At 41.6% G+C, this 20,825-nt stretch overlaps 1 protein-coding gene and 1 pseudogene across 1 annotated transcript in view; one reads left to right on the top strand and one right to left on the bottom strand.

Moving 5' to 3' along the window:
• ppargc1a (peroxisome proliferator-activated receptor gamma, coactivator 1 alpha) overlaps positions 1–20,825 on the top strand; it is a 569,866-nt gene that overhangs the window by 81,075 nt on the left and 467,966 nt on the right. The window lies entirely within an intron of this gene.
• Positions 1,093–1,222, bottom strand: LOC129705004 (U1 spliceosomal RNA; annotated as a pseudogene).

Raw genomic sequence — 20,825 nt, forward strand, 5'->3', positions numbered from 1 at the left:
GAAGCCCAGATAATCCATGGTAGTTAACGCTTCAATTCTGGTTTATCTGGGCGTGGGATAAACCTCAGAGCTTTAGGGAGCTGTTTCGTAGCTAGAACTGCTGCCACAGCTAATTCCTTTGTTTCCCCTAATATGAGGATATCATCCAATATATGCCATGATTATGCTTGTTTTCTTAATATTTTCATGGCCATTTTTTAAATATTTATAATAGTTTAGGGCTGAGGTTAGACCATAGGGAATGCTCTATGCTCCCATATCTATAATGATCCTAGTGTATGGGTATAAGATAGTTAGCATCTTCCATATCAATGCTCCCCATAGGTATCCTTTGGAGATCAGATGTCTGGCAGTGACAAAAACCCGTCTCCATCTTAAAGTGTATATACTCAACAGATTTATTTAGTGATATTAGATCAATGATGATGCTACATTCACCATCTTTTGTAGTTTTGGTGAATATATTCGATACAAATTCCAATGGTTCATGTTTACTCCCATGATCCGTTTAGTAATGAGCCTTTCTAGTTCAGCTTGACCTTCTCACTTCTCTTTCTTAGAGGGAGAAAATGCCCTTTGGGCGCATTGCTGAACTGGCGGTAATATGCCCAATTTGAATCCGTTTTTATCCACTAATACTGTTGAGTATATTTTAGTTATTTGTGACAGCATCCCATGCTTTATCAACAAGTGTAAATGCCCCCCCTCCCGCAGTTAGTAGAACACCCTTATTTAGTGTAAACTGGGAGGAACCAGACTACCTACCTCCATGTTTATTGTTTTTTCATGAAGGCCTAGTTTGCTGGTATACTGGTGCTGTCGGTGGGGCGGCGCATTTTCCCACGGCTCCTCTCTGGGCCCCTGTCTAAAAAGAACTTTGGGGGTAATGTGAAGCGGTCGCCAGGCTTTCACCAGTCCTTGTTTGATATTGCTGGTGGATGCCGAGGGGTGCTGCCAGCTGGGTGTTGGATGCGATGTCCTGCTCGTTCCATGGCCTGCCCTCATGAGGCGCACAGGTTTAGCTGCCTCTCTTCCCGCAGCAGCGGTTTGCATAGCCCCGTATATTTGAGGTTGCGGGCAGGTCTTATATGCACCATTGTTCAGTCGAGTATCCCAAATTTGGGAACATCTTAGGCGTCAGCACCCTCGTAGTGCAACGGGATAGTCTCATCCTGGGAGAACCACCTTGGTGATCATGGCGTCTCGCCTGCCAGGTGAGTATGATCCGTGGAAAAACGAGCAAAGGCGGTAACATCTTGACCCTTCTGTTAGGAGCTTCAGAATTTGCTGCTTTTAGCTCTTGTCTGCGAGTCTGCTGACCCAGCTGCCTGCGGATTTGCCTCTAGAAAGGCCTGCTCCTGCAGGGCTATGTTGGGAAGATGGTCGCACGGAGGAGCCACGTAGTGGCCCACGACACCCAGTAGCTCTTCCTGATCCTGCTCCCCTGGCATACTGCTGTTCTCGTCCGCCTGCCCAGCGTTTAAGCCAGCCCAGCCCTGGCCTCCTTAGCTAGCCTCAAAAGAGGGAGCAAAAGGGTGTGCTATAAATTGGAGGAGGCATAGCTCAAACTCCGCTGTTGCATCAATCCCTCGTCAAGGGAGATGGCTAGTGCAATAGCACTGGGGTAGGAGTGTCAGCTCCCTTGGCATTCAGCCAGTGCCCCTTTTTTCCTGGAGGTTTTGAACTCCATGACCTCCTCTGGCTTGGGGAGACAGACATACTTATTTTTGCTGTCTCCAGCCTGTTCCAGTTTTGGAGGAAGTTGGCTCCTGTAGAACCTGTTAAATTGGTAAGGTTTTTGTCTTACCTGTATGTAGAGGCTGCCTGCCGTTTTTCAGGCGGCATTGTAGCGGTTCCCGGGCGGCGATTCTCCTTGTCAGGAGTCTGCAGGGCTGCCGGTCGGGTTTTTAAATTTCCCTCCGGTCCGCTGCTGTTAACCAAACAGCTGTTCAGCGGACCGGCATCAGCGCAGCTCCCTGCAGCGGTCCGCAGCCTGTGCGGTCCCGTTAGCGCCTATCCCCCTCCACTGTCGGCTCCTTCGCTGGAGTCGAACGGGGGCCGCTTCCTCTGCTGCTTTGCTCCCCCTGGAGCAAAAAACCACAAGGCCCGATTAAGGTAAGTACTTACCTCACGTCCTTGGATGCGGGAGCTGCCGACTCCCGCTGGCCGCGTTTGCACAGCTGTGCGATAATGCCGCACATGCGCACTGGGCTGAGATCTTCACGGAATCACTCACGTGACTCCGAAGTAAAATTGGATTTACAGAAGAAGTCTGAACTAGCACGACAAAATCTCAGCATCAAATATTGGTGGTATCGGTTTGGTGAGTTACTAGCTACAAGATGCCTTATTGTGGTTGGATGTCCAGTGTTCCGATGGGGTTTTCCCACACCTTTATGCTAGAGAGGAGGGGTGCTAAGATGTGTGCATGAAGAGAGGTCACTGATATTACGTTCAACCTTTCTGGCAGTCATGTAGAAAGATTGTACATAGGTATTTCATAATGCACACCCAGCAGCCTTATCCTATATGCTTGCCATTTTTAATCCTGCATCAGAAATTGTCTGCTCATGTACCCCAGAGAGCTAGGACTTGGCTGCCCCTTTTCTCCTCATCCTGGTTGTAGTCTGCTTAGAAGATAGACACAAAAAGTTGGAGTAACTCAGCGGGTCAGCCAGCATCTCTGGAGAAAAGGAATAGGTGGCATTTCATGTCAAACCCTTCTTCAGAAGGATCTCAGCCTGAAATGTCACCTATTCCTTTTCTTCAGAGATGCTGTCTGACCCCCCTGAGTTACTCTGGCTTTTTGTGTCTATCTTTGGTTTAAACCAGCGTCTGCAGTTCCTTACGACACATGTCTACTCATCCTTGGTGATATCACGTGCAGATCCCAGTGCATAGTGTTTGTATCTGAGCTTTGAGTGGCTGTGTGGCTTGGTGACTGTGAGTATCAAATCAAGTGATGGTGCATCATTATTTTGTAAACGAAGATTTGCAGTTCCTCTGTGTCTTTAATTTTGGATTGAGGAGAAGTGAAATATAGGTAGAAGGAATGGTGTGAAAATACAGCCCCGCTTGCTGCAGACATAGAAACATAGAAAATAGTTGCAGGAGTTGGCCATTCGGCTCTTCGACCCAGCACCGCCATTCAATATGATCATGGCTGATCATCCAAAATCAATACCCCGTTCTGACTTTATCCCCATATCTTTTGATTCACCTTAGCCCTAAGAGCTAAATCTAACTCTAATATTAACTCTAACAATCATGGCCATTGATTTAATGGTGAAAAGGAACGGTATTTGCTGCTACTGGTTACGCACCTGCTTATCATATGGCAGGATAGGAAGTGCATTTGTGAATATTAGTCAATGTGTCTATGGGTGCAAGCTGTCAGATGCAGGTGTGAGTCTTGGCCTTCAAGGATGTTGGAACTTATGAATATTGGTTCTGAGCTGTGATTGGTGATTTTTGGTAAGCGATTTATCTGTGTGCTGTCCTTTGAGCATTTAATGAGGTCAGTGGTATGGTTGGCAGGTGATGACATTTGAAGTTACGTCATTAACCTAGACCATGAATATCATGTTTAAAGGTTGAGTGCATTGAATGTTTTGGAGTGATGTAACCAGATCTTACAAGTTTATCTACTGGCATTGATTGCTAGCCCTGAATCTTTCCTTTTCACCATTCCCCACTTGAAACATCAGCTATTCATGTTCTCCAGAGATGCAGCCTGAGTTACTCCAGTATTTTGGATCTTTTATTTTGGTAAACGAGCATCTGCAGTTCCTTGTGTAGCCAAGTTATGTTATGGATACGCAATTGAATAGTGCATTGTGGTTCTTCTGGATATTTTCACTTGGTAAATCATTGACCAGTTTGCTTACTAGGAACATTCTATTGCTCAATCTGCATTATTACCAGTTTAAAACAAAATTGTAAAAAGGTTTCTGGTATTTAGAATCATAATCCTTCTATTGTACATTCCTGAAGAGGAGAATAGCGTACAATGTTGGATAATCATTGGTGAAACCTGAAAGGAAAGGATAAACTTAAAAGAAAATACAAATCAGAAACTGCTTTTCATTGTAACTTTTAATTTTAATTTTGTAATAGGAGATTCACAACTAAATTTCAGCTAACTCAGCAGTATACTACCATTTTCTCAGAATTATTTTCGTAAAACAGCAAACCTTAAAGTTAGTTTCTAAATAGTCCGTTGAAACAACTACTATGATATATTGAAAGGAAATGCTGAAAGGCTAATGAGGAAGACTTTAAAATTGTTTCCCCACAGCTGTAAATAATATGCAATAAATTATACTGCCTAAATGATGATCGGAAAAAGCTCACATCCATTGTGTTGGAAAATCCTTTGTCCTTGCCACTTGGCGAGAGTTGTTTAAAATAAGCACCTGTCTCATAGAGTGTGAACATAGTAACATTGAGAAACAAAGCAGTGTGTAAAATGAGTGACCAGTAGTTGGCTTAGTTTTCCACTTTTGCCACTTTGAAAACTATGAGCATTTAGAGACTATTTAGATGAAACCAGGCTGGGTGCTGCAGGAAGCATAGATTGTTTATTATTTGGCATCATTGTACAAGTTGAAATAAATTGAGTCAGGCTTTATTATTGCTTGGTCTGCTTGCTTGTTGTGAAATAAAATGGTGTACGAGTTCGTGCATGAGCTAGCACTCTGTACATTTCCTGAGAAGCATTGTGTAGTCATTTATGCAAAAAACACGGATAGCTAATTCAAATCATAGCAGTAGGAGTGGAAGTGGGAAGTATTGTTGCAGTCTGGTACTGTGTTTTTATAAATATAAATCTTGGCCAATACAGATGCACTCCACATAAAAGCTCTTCTGACCAATGGGAGTAATTAGCAGAAGTACAATTGAGGCAATTTGCAAAGTAAAACTCGATACTTGTTACTGTCTGGATTCCACTATTGACTCTTCATTTCTTCCAGGATTTAGAAAAGACATATTAGTAGTGTTTTGGATTGTGCAGGGTTGTGTTGAATTATGTACATAGATTGTACAAATTTATGTATTAGATTAAGAAATGTAACAGGAACATTGCCAGGTTGTACAGTTCTCTCTTTGTCCAGTGAATTTATATGTTTTTTTTGAGGAATGAAGTAGGAACAGTGGCATAGCCTGGCTGGACTAGAGCACAGATTGTATCCGCCAGCTGCTATTGCAAACCCTGTTCAAATGGAGGATCGTCTACCTGGTAACTGCTGGTGGATCTGTCTTTGAAGACTCTGGATCAGCAGAAAACCATCTGTTTCAAGGACACTGCAGCTATCATCTATTATAAATTGGCATCACCAATGGCAGTAACGGTCAACTGCCTCCTTGAGTCCTTGTGCTCTACATCCCTGAAGGTACGTGGCAATTCTGTCCTATAAACTACACTTTTTTTCTAGTGTGGGAACCCGGGATTTCCTCGTCACTACCATCTTATTGTCAGCCATGTCTGTTTCAATTGCTATCATACAAGGAAATGGAGTATTGCAGTGCTTGCCACTTTGTTGTGGATGTGATTTTGGAGCTCCAAATGTAATTTGTACAGCACATTTTTTATTATCCTTTAAACAAATGGCAAACGATCAAAAATAAGAAATTTTTAAAACCACCAGACCTGCATGACCAACTTATCTTTTCTGTGATCTCCTCTTTACTTCTGGAAAATACTGATAAAGGAGCATTTAAATGCACTTCTGTACTTCTGTCCTTACCGCAGGCTAGGAGACAACTTTGTTTTAATCTATCACAAACTTTACACCTGCTGACCTGCCAGCCTTCAACCTCACTGTGTCTTCTTAATAACCAACGCGCCACAATACAAAAGCAATTTTCCAGTTACGTCTACCTTGCATAGTTTAATACTTACATTTCCTTGACGTGCTTCATAAAATACCAGAAAGTAGGAAAGCTAAGTATTTTACTTGCATTAGAATATAAATATTAGGACACCCATACGATCTTTCCAAATACACCTTCGCTGAGCCATCTGGAAGGCCAAGAGGGAAGTCCAGCTCAAGCTAAAGTCCCAGAATAACTGCACAGAAACCTGCCACTGTTACAAGGTTGCATGCTATAATTGGCTACAAAGTGAAAAATCAGACTGCTGCGCAGGCAACAACGCATCCCTCCCTAATGAGCTCAATGCATTCTGTGCTCACTTTGAACAGAAGATCAGTGGATTTACATCACCCACTCTGACAGCATCAGGAGTGCCTGTACCCACAATCACCGTCACGGATGTCAGATCGGCCTTCTTGAGAATGAAATCACGGAAAGCACCTACACTCGGAAGAATCCTTGGCTGTGTCCTCTGAGCCTGCTTGGACCAGCTTGCAGGAGTATTCATGGACATCTTTGACTTCTCCCTATTCCATTCTGAGGTTCTCACCTGCTGTAAGAGGACCACTATCATCAAAATGCCAAAGAAAAGCAAGGTAATGTTTATGACCACCCTCCGGTGGCTCTGGAATTCATCATGCTGGTCATGGAGGGCATGGTCCAGCCTCCCAGAGAAGCTTGATCTACTGATATTCGCCTGCCACTGCAACAGATCCCTGGCTGACACCATTTCCCTGGCTCTACATTCATTCCGAGAATGCCAGGAGGACATGTACACCAGACTCCTATTTATTAACTATTCCTCCACCTTCAACTTCATCATTCCAACCAATCTTAAAACGTCTGGAACTAGGAATCGCACACTGACTGCGGTACAAACACGGCAGCCTATTCATCTATGCATATTGAAACATGCATAATCTCTCTTGCAGAATAATATTTTCCACAACAACTGGCTAAAGCTCCAAACAGAAAGAAATTGCTTCCAAGCTCAGCAGCTCAGACATCTGGAGGAGTTTGAGTTTAGGGGGCTGGCAATCTTAGAAACATAGAAACATATAAAATAGGTGCAGGAGTAGGCCATTCGGCCCTTCGAGCCTGCACCGCCATTCAATATGATCATGGCTGATCATCTAACTCAGTATCCTGTACCTGCCTTCTCTCCATACCCCCTGATCCCTTTAACCACAAGGGATCTTGGCCTCTGCTACTATGTGGCCAGTCCTCAGAGCAGGATTGCAATCATTGTTGGTGATCACACACTTATTCTGGTCATGCCTCTTGCATCCCATCTCTGTTCATCCACAATCCTGACTAGACAAGCACCCGTGGCCGGGATAGAACACAGGTCTCTGATGCTGTAAGCGCTGTAAGCCAACAACACTACTGCAGTGCCACCATGCCGCCCTCAATGTTCAGCAACACAATTTTATCACAAGATGGATAATTCTTCCAGTCAATAACTGAGGCCCTCCATTGGACCTCTGATGTTTCAATGTTTTCAAGGGAGAGATTTAGCTCTTGGGGCTAATGGAATCAAGGGTTATGGGGAGAAAGCAGGAACAGGGGTACTGATTTTGGATGATCAGCCATGATCAAATTGAATGGTGGTGCTGGCTCAAAGGGCCGAATGGCCTACTTCACCTATTTTCTTTGTTTCTTATTGTTTGTGAATCATTGGATATCCCTGGAATTCCCCTCATACTTAAATTTCCAGTTACATTGACCACACTTTTCTCATTTCAGAATTATAGGATGTCACACCCGACAGGCTTGCTGGAACTCCAACTGGATTAGGCAGAGACAGAGGAAGAAAACTTCCTTTTACCGATCATGTATTCCCATTCTACAGTTCAGTTCCTAGTGCCTAGTGGAATATAATGGCAAGTTCAAGGTCCGTATCTATGGGGGGGGGGGGGGGGGGGGGGGGGGTGTAAAAATCCACACGTCATTGAACTCTTTCACCCCTTTTATTCAGGTATATTTCCTCAACAGCCACTTCTGGGTTTTGCCAACCTTGGGGCAATTTACCATAACACTCCAGTCATTCACGTTTCAGCATAATTATTTTGCTTCTACTCATAAGAACGTCGATCGCGTAAAACTTTTGTAACGGTGGTCACAAGCCTGAAAAAAGCCTGAAGTATTACCCAATGCTCTCCACCTGGTTGGCCACCTTCATAGACCTGGGTAGTATATACATTCCTGCGTGTGTTTCCATTAATTATACCATTACATTTAATTTGCCTCTCCCTATTCTTTGAAAATAGTCTCTGCAAATTTCTGTGCAATAATTTGCATCCTGTATGAATCTGCACATTCCATTTGTTTGTGTACCTCTTCAGTCAGTTAGTATTCTCCTCGTGCTTATCTCATTCCTAAGTACCTTGTCTTTGGCAAAGTTTGAAATTAGGCTTTTTATGCTGCAGCCCAGATCATTAATATCTATCACAATGGACAGTGGCCCCAAAAGCAACCTGCAGAAGTCACAACCAGACATTTCTCATGTCTGAAAACTAACCATTCATTGCCTTTTCTCTCCTTAGTAATTCTATGCAGCGTTTAAAACCAATTGCATGGTATTTTAACAAATGATCCTATAAAAGTTCATGCAGATATCAGTTGCACTTTCCTCATCTTGCTGATTTGCTGAATGACCGAGCAGCTTGATCAAGTTAGTTAAAGCTAACTTGACTTTCACAAATATATTGTAAACCCCTGTTATAATGGATCATGGGGGGCAGGGGGAATGATGTCCGTCGTTGCTGATAATCCGTTATAACCGTATAAGGTATTATCAGTTTACTAAACACTAAAGAACTCAGCAACAGCATCTCTGGAGAAAAGGAATAGGTGACGTTTCAGGTTAGTCTGAGGTGGTGTCCGACTTGCTGAGTTCTTTAGTCTGAAGAAGGGTCTCGACCCAAAACGTCACCTATTCCTTTTCTCCAGAGATGCTGTCTGACCTGCTGAGTTACTCCAGCTTTTTGTGTCCATCTTCGGTTTAAACCAGCATCTGCAGTTCTTTGCTCCACATCAAAAATAGGGAATTCCATTTTACTCAAATCATCAGATGTTTGTGGACAACTTTCTTCAAGGTCATCATGGAATACAATTGCTTCACAATTGATCACGACAATTCAAGCTGTTACCTCCAAAATTTTCCCTGATGTGAACATTCGGTTGACTAACCTGAAATTGTGAGGATTTTCCCGATCCCTTTTTTCTAAAACAGTGAAAAACAATTTTTGCTTGTTCAGTCCAGATGGACGTTGCAGCGTAATGTGAAACAAGAACTGCTTTGGTTTCTGTAAATTCGACATAAGTTGCTGAGTTTCCAGCATTTTGTATCAAATTACCAGGATTTGTAGTATGTACCGGTTAAGTAGAAATCAGTATACAGTCTGCAGTCTCTTGTGTCTTCAACACTGGTAACAGTTTGAGCTAAAAAGTTTAAAATTATCTGGATTTTACAAGGAGGAGGAAGGCTATCAAAAGGAACATTTGAGTAATCAGTTTTCTGTTAGCCGTGTTACATGCAGGGTGAAGCTCATTTTAGTTTGCAAGTAGAATTGTCTGCTTATTCGAGGCACTTTTACCCACTCTCACACAAAAAAATGCTAGATTTGAATTAACTGGGAAATAAATGTATGTAATGAAATCTCAAACCCAAAGTGTTTCAAAACCCACCCAATTGGCACTTTATTGCAGGTGAAAGGCGAATCTGACCCTGGATGTAGGCCATTAACTTAAATATTTTGAAGAGGCCTTGAAGCTCAGAGTTTACTTACTTCTCCATTCCAACATTGACCAGAGCATCTGAGATATTGTTCAAGGGAGAAGCAAGTGCTTTTTCAGCATTGTGACCCAAGAGGAGCATAACATTTTTCTACTCGCCTTTCCCCCCTTGCTCCAAGCAAATACGATAACATCCCAATGTTTAGATCACCCCCAATACCTGCCTAAATATTGCTAAATATAGTTTTAATGTTGCATCAACTTTATTTGATATGCATAGTTCTAGTATTTACATGGTGTGTAATGGCCTTGCACATTCAATGTCTCTTACTCATTGTTCACATGGGAGCATTATCAGATATGAATGCAAATTTATGTTTCATGTTTACAGATTATAATCAGGGTAATCTTCCCCTTTGATTATAGAATCATTGAGTAATACAGTAGGGAGACTGGTCCTTCGTCCACCAAAAAAGAGCATGAAAGAAAGCTTGCAGGGAATATAAAAACTGCCAAAAAGTTTCTATAGCAATGTAAAAAGGAAAAGATTAGTGAAAACAGTCAGAGACAGAGACGGGTGAATTTATAATTGGAAACAAGGAAACGGAAGAACAGTTAAATGAGTATTTTGGTACTGTCTTCACTAAGGAAGACACAAACAATCTCCCAGAAACACTAGGGGACCGAGGATCTAGTGGGAGGGAGGAACTGAAAGGAATCCACATTAGTTAGAAAATGGTGTTAGGTAAACCGTTGAGACTGAAGGCAGATAAATCCCCAGGGCTTGATGGTCTACATCCCAGAGTACTCATGGAGGTGGACCTAGAAATCGTGGATGCATTGGGTAATCATTTTCCAATGTTCTCTCGACTCTGGATCAGCTCCTGTGGACTGGAGGGTAGCCAATGTAACTCCACTTTTTGAGAAAGGAGGGAGAGAGAAAACAAGGAATTATGGACCATTGAGCCTTATGTCAGTGGTGGGGAAGATAGAAACATAGAAACATAGAAAATAGGTGCAGGAGTAGGCCATTCGGCCCTTCGAGCCTGCACCGCCATTCAATATGATCATGGCTGATCATCCAACTCAGTATCCCGTACCTGCCTTCTCTCCATACCCTCTGATCCCTTTAGCCACAAGGGCCACATCTAACTCCCTCTTAAATATAGCCAATGAACTGGCCTCAACTACCCTCTGTGGCAGAGAGTTCCAGAGATTCACCACTCTCTGTGTGAAAAAAAAAATTTTCGCATCGCGGTTTTAAAGGATTTTCCTCTTATCCTTAAGCTGTGACTCCTTGTCCTGGACTTCCCCAACATCGGGAACAATCTTCCTGCATCTAGCCTGTCCAACCCCTTAAGAATTTTGTACGTTTCTGTAAGATCCCCTCTCAATCTTCTAAATTCTAGAGAGTATAAACCAAGTCTATCCAGTCTTTCTTCATAAGACAGTCCTGACATCCCAGGAATCAGTCTGGAGTCGATTATAAAAGATGTCATAGCAGCGCATTTGGAAAGCAGTGACTGGATTGGTCAAAGTCAGCATAGATTTATTAAGGGGAAATCATGCTTGACTGATCTTTTGGAATTTTTTGAGGATGTAACAAGTAGAATGGATAAGGGAGAGCCAGTGGATGTGATGTATCTGGACTTTCAAAATGCCTTTGACAAGGTCCCACACAAGTGATTAGTGTGACTGATAGAGAACTGGTCGGCAGACAGGAAGCAAAGAGTAGGAATTAACAGGTCCTTTTCAGAATGGCAGGCAGTAAATAGTGGGGTGCCGCAAGGCTCGGTGCTGGGACTCCCAGTTGTTTATAATATATATTAACGATTTAGACGAGGGAATTAAATGTAACATCTCTAAGTTTGCGAATGACACAAAGCTGGGTGGCAGTGTGAGCTGCGAGGAGGATGATATGAGGCTGCAAGGTGACTTGGACATGTTGGGTGAGTGGGCAGAAGCATGGCAGATGCTGTATAATGTGGATAAATGTGAGGTTATCCGCTTTGGTGGCAAGAACAGGTAGGCAGATTATTATCTGAATGGTGTCAGATTAGGAGAAGGGGAGGTGCAGCGAGACCTGGCTGTGCTTGTACATCAGTCTCTGAAAGTAAGCATGCAGGCAGTGAAGAAAGCCAACGGTATGTTTGCCCATTGCAGGAGGATTTGAGTTTAGGAGCAAGGAGGTTTTACTGCAGTTATACTGGGCCCTGGTGAGACTGCACCTGGAGCATTGTGTGCAATTTTGGTCTCCTAATTTGTGAAGGACATTATTGCTATTGAGAGATTGCAGTGTAGGTTCACCAGGTTAATTCCCAGGATGGAGGGACTGATGTGTGATGAAAGAATGTGGCGAATGTATTTGCTGGAATTTAGAAGGATCTTATAGAAACATATAAAATTCTTTGAGGATTGGACAGGGTAGATGCAGGAAAAATGTTCCCGATGTTGGGGGAGTCCAGAACCAGGGGGTCACAGTTTAAGAATAAGGGGTATGCCATTTAGGACTGCGATGAGAAAATCTTTTTCACCCAGAGAGTTGTGAGTCTGTGGAATTCTCTGCCACAGAAGGCAGTGGAGGCCAATTCACAGAGAGAATTGGATTTAGCTCTTAGGGCTAACGGAATCAAGAGATATGGGGAAAAACCGGGACGGGTAACTCATTTTGGATGATCAGCCATGATCAAATTGAATGGTGGTGCTGGCGGGATGGGCCGAATGGCCTACTCCTGCACCTATTTTCTAAGTTTCTAAGACTGTGGCAACCTTCAAGAGTCAATAGTATTTTATTGTCATGTGTCCCAGATAGACCAATGAAATCCTTACTTGCTGCAGCACACCAGGATATGTAAAAATAGTACCCTCTTTTAATCTAATGCACTTTATTCTCCCCATATGCTGCCAGCACCACTTCACTCACTTACACAGTGTAGGTGATTAACAATGACCAATTAGCCTACCAATCCACCTCTCTTCAACCTAGTGGAGAACCGGGATAGCTGGAAAAAACCCCCATATGGTTACAGGGAGAATGTGCAAACTCCACAGAAAACTACTGGAGCTATGTACCTGGATTGCTGGAGTTGTGAAGCAGCCGTTCTATTTAGCTGTCTTGCTGCCTTTACAACACAGAGGAAAAGGGCGCCTTTGTGCTGTGATAGAGACAGGATACCTCATTTTAGGCCCTCCCTTCTACATTCCAGATTTACACACTTTTGCCCGTTTGCCCAAATTTAACTTGCTCATAAACAAATTGATTGATTTATTTTGCTTGTAACATTGGCATCTTCAATCCAATTTCCTCAATTCTTCTTTGCTTCACTGAATTTTTTCTGTATTTGAATTTTTTTGTAACCAGCAAATTTTTAAAAATAACCTTCTGTAGCAAAATAATAATCTATCTGCCTATGATTCATTTCAAGCAAATGCCGTTATTTGAGTTTTTTGATATTTAATATTTGTAAGCTCAAAAAATTATTTCATATTAAACTATGAATAATAACTTTTTGCAATTTATATTCATTTCCAATTCTTTTGTCCTTTTTTGTGCCTTTTTGATCCTGTGTGATTCAAATGGCTTTACTTTGTTTTTCATAACCTTCTTCTTTGAAAAAGTTCAATTTAGACCGTTGCAAACATAATTCCACAAAAATCAAATTGCTTGGGTAGACCAGATTCATCTGAGTTAACTGGACAATTCATTCCCTTTGCTGCAGGAAAGTAATTTGCATGTGACCCATTTAAATGAGCCTGCATGTCATTAACGTGTATTTTGTTAATTGCAAAGGCGATGCTATTAGTCACTAATTTAATACATTGGGGCAATTCACACAGTATCCAAATGAAATGCACCAAGTTTTTAAATAACACGAATGCACTTTCAGTCACATTGTTGTCCAAGTTCAATCCCCTTTCAATTACATTAGAATGCAAGACAAAATTACTAACGACTATCACATACATCTAATCAGATATAGAGTCATAGTCATTGCAGTGCAGAAACTGGCCCTTTGGCCCAACTCACCCATGCCAACCAACATGTCCCATCTACACTCGCCCCACTTGCCTGCGTTTGGCTCATATCCCTCTAAACCGATCATATCCATGTACCTATCTAAAAGCTTTGTAAATGTTGCAATAGTACCTGGCTCAACTACCTCCTTCGACAGCTCCTTCCATACACCCACTACCCTTTGTGTAAAAAAAGTTAACCCTCAGGTTCCTATTAAATCTTTTCCCCCTCACCTTAAATCCATGTCCTCAGGTTCTCAATTCCCCAACACTGGGCAAAAGACTTGTGCGTTTACGCCATCTATTCCTCTCATGATTTTATACATCTCTATAAAATCACCCCTCATCCTCCCGCACTCCAACGAATAAAGTCCAAATCTGCTCAACCTTTCCCTGTAGCTCAGGGAGCTCTCCCTATAGTTCCCTACATGTCATGTTCAAATGATTATTAAAAATTGCAATTAAGATTTATTGCATTGAATGTCAGATTCAGACACAAAATCTACAACAATCAATCAATCTAAGTAGAGAGAAATTTGTGGCTTTAAGATGAGCAGAAAATATTCTCAAGTAGGCATCAGTAAATGTTGCCATTTACAAGTAGTTAATTACTGCTCCGTGAGTGCAAAACATTCGATTTTTACCCCGGCGACAGAGATGAGGAAAGTTTATTATTTAAATAGCCAAGGCATTTAATTCCTAAGATGGATGTAGAATACAAATACTATGGCTCCCTAATAATATTTCAGTAACAATAATTGTTAACATAATTGTAACTTTTGTAAGTACTATGATCCATGCTGACCTGTTTTACCTGTTTATGCCGTTTGGATTGTTGGTAGTATTATTTTGCAATATGTTAATGTTATGGCATTGAATGATTGGGTTAGCAAGTTAAGTATGATTGTAAAATGACATGACACAATAATTTCTCTAGTGCAATGTACAGTGTTATTTTCAACAGCCTCTGGCATAACAATCTGTCCACATTCTTTGGCACAGACGGTCAGAGTCATCGAATCGTAGAGTCAAGTAGGAATAAAGTCAAGTCCCTTCAGCCCAACTTATCCATGCCAATCAATATACCTTCCTGAGCTAGTGCCTTTTGCCTGCATTTGCCCCATATTTCTGCTAAGCCTTACTTATCCATGTTCCTGCCCGAATACCTGTTAATGCCGTATTGCACCCTACAATACAACTTCCTCTGGTAGCTCATTCCAATGTCAGCCTCGGGCTGAAGTTACCTAGAAAATGTTGAACCTAAGGCTGGTTCTTGAGGGATAGTCCAGCTCGATACATTAAAGAAGAGACAAAAATCATCACCTTGCACCTATGCCCAGAGTAGTACCACCAGCCCAGCACTGACCATCCCTGACCCCTGCCACCACTCAATCCTGCATCACACAAGACTGCAGAAAAAAGTATACTAGTTCTCAATGCTTCATGATAATATATCGAATTTTGACCATGCAACATTCACCTTGCAACTTTAACATTAGTGTAGAGTAAATCTTGTCCATAGACTTCACTTTGGATGCTTTATAAAAAATATGGGGACCCAAGAGACTGCTGATGTTGGAATCATGAGTAAAACTAAAGTGCTGGAGCAACTCAGTGGATCAGAGAGCATCTGCGGAGGAAAATGCACGGATGATGTTTCAGATCAGGGCCCTTCTTCAGTCATTTTGCTTATTTAAAAAAATGTAATTGCTCTATCAGTGAAAGAGACTGAGCTTGTGTAAAAGTATTGTACATAGTGCATTTGTGTTTTGTGAATTAGAGTTACAGGACCCAATTATCATATTTTAGACTTTTGAGATACAGCATGGAAACAGGCCCTTCGGCCTACCAAATCCCCGCCAGCCAGCGATCACTCCTTACACTAACATTATCCTACACACTAGGGACAATTTACAATTTTACTGAAGCCAATTAACCTACAAACCTGTATGCCATTGGAGTGTGGGAGGAAACCGAAGCACCCGGAGAAAATCCACGCGGTCACAGGGTACAAACTCCATACAGACAGCACCCTTAGTCAGGATCAAACCCAGGCCTGGCACAGTAAACAGCAGTTCAACCGCTGCACCACTATGCCGCCCTATGATGCTACCATATGATGGCAGTGCAGTGTTAAATTACCAGATGAGTAAACTATAGGCCTGGATTAACAACCTGGAAATTTGATTTCAAATCCCACTATGGTTGCCACAAAATGAAAGTGCAGTTAATAAACTGCAATAACCTCCCCCATTAGCCTTAGACATAATGATCATGGAGCAAATGGATTGCCATAAAGACCTGTATGGCTCACTAATAAAGACACAAAGTGCTGGAGTAACACAGTGGGTCAGGCAGCATCACTGGAGAGTCAACCTAAGATTGGAAAATTCAATGTTTATTCCATTAGATTGTAAGCTACCCAAGCAAATATGAAGTGATACAGATACAGATACAACGTTAAAACAGACCCTTCAGCCCACAGAGTCCACTCCAACCAGCGATCCCCGCATATTAACACTATCCGACACACACCAGGGACAATTTACATTTATACCAAGCCAATTAACCTGCAAACCTGGTAGACACAAAATGCTGGACTGAAGAAGGGTCTTGACCTGAAACGTCGCCCATTCCTCTCCAGAGATGCTGCCTCTCCCGCTGAGTTACTCCAGTATTTTGTGTCTACCTTCGATTTAAACCAGCATTGCAGTTCTTTCTTACACAACCTACAAACCTGTACGTCTTTGGAGTATGGGAGGAAAGCAAAGATCTTGGAGAAAACCCATGCGGTCACGGGAGAACGTACAGACACCGTACAGACAGCACCCATAGTCGGGATTGAACCCGGGTTTCTGGAGCTGAAAGTGCTGTAAGGCAGCAACTCTATTTCTGCGCCACCGTGATGCATCTAATTTTTATGTAGCCTCACTCCGGCAATGGAGGAGGCCCGGTTCAGAAAGGTCAATATGGGATTGGAAAGGGGAGTTAAAAATGTTAGCAACCAGATGATCCAGTAGGCCTTGGCTGACCAAGTGCGAGTGTTTGGTGAAACGGGTGCAAATAACCTTTAGGAAATATGCCATTCTTTACCTAGTCTGGCAGATAGGTGACTCCAAAATCTGCAGCGATATGGTTCACTTTTAACTGCTCTCTGATTTGGCCCAACATCCACTCATTTGTCACATAGCTGCTACATTAAAACAGGAGAAGAATAAAACTAGTCTGACCATCAACCTGGATAGCAATTAGACACTGCAAAATTGCACATATTGCAATGACCCTTGCAATTTATTATTTAGACAATCATGCTGAATGGGATGGACTCATAATTGAACTGGCTGCTTGAATCTGAACACCTGTGCGATCGCTGTTAACTAGCCACAGCAGCAGAAATGTACATCATTTCAATCTGTAAATTCCTGAGCATAGTTCACTCACTGTATCATTACAATCAAGACAGGGATCAACCTGATTTAATGAGTGAATGCCTGGTGCAGCATCCTGTACACCTAACAATGATGAAAATGCAGCACAGGACTATTATCAGGCACAGCATGCAACAAACAGGAGGAGGCGATCTCGCAATCAACAAGATCAGAGTTCTGCAGTTCTACCTCATCTGAATGTGAATGAGAGTGCACGTTTAAGCAGCTAACAGAAAGAGGATATCCTCAGCAGAGGTAGGTCCCAGCATGCGAATGCACAAAATAAGGATGCGGTATTACTAATTGCGTTGAGTTGATCTATCTCAGCTTCCCCTTGAGGTCCCACCATAGGAGAAATTAGTCTTTAGAAAAACTGTATTACTTCATGTTATATCAAGAAACAACTGAGAGCATGGAATACAGCAATGTCTATAAGACCTGTCAACACCATGATTGCACTACTGACAATGTGGACAATTGCCTAATTTTGTCCTAAAGGAAACAGGGCAAAGACATACTGACTCATTACAGTCCAATCAATCTAGTCTCAATTATCAGCCAAGTAACAGAAAGTATCAACCGATCGATAACCTGTTTATTAATACCAATTTAATGTTTTCCAAGGACTACTCAGGTTTGTACCTCACCAAAGCCTGTTTCAAGCATGGATCTCAGAGTTGAATTCCATGGGTGTGGTGAGAGTTCCTGCCCTTAACTTCAAGGCAACATTTCATCAATGAGTGTGGGGAAAACTGGTCAATTTATGTTGATGGCAAACACAAAAACACCATGCATAAAGTCAAATGGTTGTGGTTGTTGCAGATTAGGCATTTCAACCCCAGGATACCACTGCAGGGGTTCCTCAGGAGTGTTCTACACTTAACCATTTGCAGGTGCTTTATCAGTATTGTTTTTTTCCATCAAAAGGTCTTAAATGGGAATGTTTGTTGATGATTACACAATAGTCAGTCCAATTTTGAATGTCTCAGCAAATGAAGTAATCTACACCTGGTAGACAAATAATGCTGGAGAAACTCAGCAGGTGAGGCAGCATCTATTGAGAGAAGGAATAGGCAACGTTTCGGGTCGAGAACTTTCTTCAGTCTGAAGAAGGGTCTCGACCTGAAACGTCGCCTATTCCTTCTCTCCATAGTTGCTGCCTCACTCGTTGAGTTTCTCCAGCATTTTTTGTTTACCTTCAATTTTTCCAGCATCTGCAGTTCTTTCTCAAACATTTAATCTACACGTGTGTGCAGATTGATCTGAACAATATTCAGGCCTGGGCTATAATGAGTGAGGGATATTTGTGCCATTAAAGTGCCAGGCACTTTAATCTCTAGCAAGGGTGATGCTAACCACATAGCATTGAAATTCAGTAGCATTACCATTGTTGAGTCCTCCTCCGTCAATATTCTGGGTGTCTCCTTGAATGGGAAACTCAACCAAACCAGTTACATCTGATAAATAAAACACATCGTCCTGATAAATAAAAGTCAAAGGTTAAGAAACCTGCAACGGTTAATTAACGTCCTGATATCCAAAATCTACAAAGGTACAAGCAAATTAAATATTTCACACCTGCATTCAATGTGATGTGATGGAATAGTTCGATTGCTTGCCTCTGAAAACACTGATAACACTCAAGAGTTCAACAACATTCACTATAAAATGCATTTCATTGTTACCCCCATCCATCACCCTGATCATTAATGTGGTCCTGGGGTGTACCATCTACAAATTGAACCACATTTACACTTACTTTAAGAAAGCCTTCTGAACCCCTGTCTTCCACCAAGAAAATTCCAGGCAGCTGTGTATGAGAACACTGCCATCCCTTCCACATCGTACATTTTCCTAACTGAGATGTTTCTCACAGTTCCTTTATTTTTCATGAATCCACAGATAAGTTTGAGAATACTCCCACAACCAGCACTGTTCGACAATAGACAATAGACAATAGGTGTAAGAGTAGGCCATTCGGCCCTTCAAGCCAGCACCACCATTCAATGTGATCATGGTTGATCATCCACAATCAGTACCCTGTTCCTGCCTTCTCCCCATATCCCGTGACTCCGCTATCTTCAAGAGTCCTATCTAGCTCAGCTGCATGTTGGAACACTCAGCAGAAGCATTCCACAGTTTCAGAAAGGTATTCAAAGAAACATAGAAACATAGAAAATAGGTGCAGGAGTAGGCCATTCTTATCCTTCCCTCTTATCCTTATTCCCATCAACATATTCTGAAGGGCAACTAACGATGGGCAGCAAATGCTCAACTTTTCAATAATACCCATATCCCAAGAAATGAATAACTAAAATGCATTTGAACTGCCAGAACAAATGCCGTTATGTTTTGATAAGAAGGATCCCAGCCCAAAACTCTGCCTGTCCATTTTCTCCAGAGATGCTGCCTGACCCGCTGAGTTACTTCAGTACTTTGTGTTTTGCGTATTGAATTAAATACCTTTATTTTCTTCACCTATTTTTATTTTAAATTGTAAAGATTTTTGACAATAGTAATTTATCCCAAAATATTTCACCAAAGACGTGGTTGCGCCAGAACCTGTTCTCTTGTTCTCATTTCACAGCCACATTTGTAAAAGAGTCATTAGATAGTGAGAACACCAAGTCTGATTAATTTTAAACAAAGCTAAAACTTGGAGATATTGGTAATCTGAAATAAAAACAGAAAATACTGGAAATAATCAGTAGGTCAGACAACACCTGTGGAGAGAGAAACAGAGGTAATGTTTCAGCTGAATGATTTTCCGTCTTATCAATTTTTCACCTTTTGACAGAAGATTACAGGTTACTTTATGATCCTCGGCAATAAAGATCAGCCACCTCGGGTTGAATTGGAATAAGTCTTCAAAGTCTTAATCGACCCACAGAGAGTCAGGATTTCCACCCATTGTGTTTCACGATTCCAGTGTCAAGTTTACTTTTCAGATAACTTCAGAATCACCTTCTCCAATGTGCACCTCGTCTAAATCTAAAAGGAGACAAAGTGCTGGAGTGACACAGCAGGTCAGGCAGAGTCTCTGGAGAATATGTAGAGGTGACTTTTTGGGTCAAGACCTTCCTTCAGACTCGAAATGTCGCCCATCCATGTTCTCCAGAGATGCTACCTGACCTGCTGGGTTACTGCAACAATCTGTGTCCTTTTGTCTTTTGACCAGCATTTGCAGATCTTTGTTTCTTCATTTAAACATACCTTTGTTATTCACTACAATTTTTCATCTTAGCCCCTCATCACTTTTATCAATAAATCTTTCTCCTTGCTTTATCTGCAATTTAAAATTTGTTTTAGCACTAACTTTTTCCAGTTTTAATGAAAGGTTACTGACCTGAAATATTAACTCTGTTTTTTCTTCACCACAGCTGTTGGTTGATCTGTTGAATATCTCCATTATTTTCTGAATTTTATATTGATGTTTTTTTCCCTTAAATATACTTTGTTTCTGCAATTCTTTCATGCTTTCCAAATCCTTTTATAATCAGTAACTTTCAATTCAGTGAGTAAGACCTAATCAGCTCAATTATTTTTGCTGTCGGTACAATATTTTACAGTGTTCCAACGATAACGTATTCAAGATTGACCCAAAGGATATAATTCTTTCAGATGTAATTGAAATAATCTTCTATTGTCTGATTTATAGCATTGCTTATAGTTATAATTAACTCATAATCATCATTCCAAATAGAACTATTCATTATACAAATCCGTAGGTCATTAATTGAACTATGAAAGTGGAATAATAAGCACTTGAAT

The sequence above is a fragment of the Leucoraja erinacea genome, chromosome 1 (assembly GCF_028641065.1).
Source record: "Leucoraja erinacea ecotype New England chromosome 1, Leri_hhj_1, whole genome shotgun sequence".
Taxonomy (NCBI): Eukaryota; Metazoa; Chordata; class Chondrichthyes; order Rajiformes; family Rajidae; genus Leucoraja; species Leucoraja erinaceus.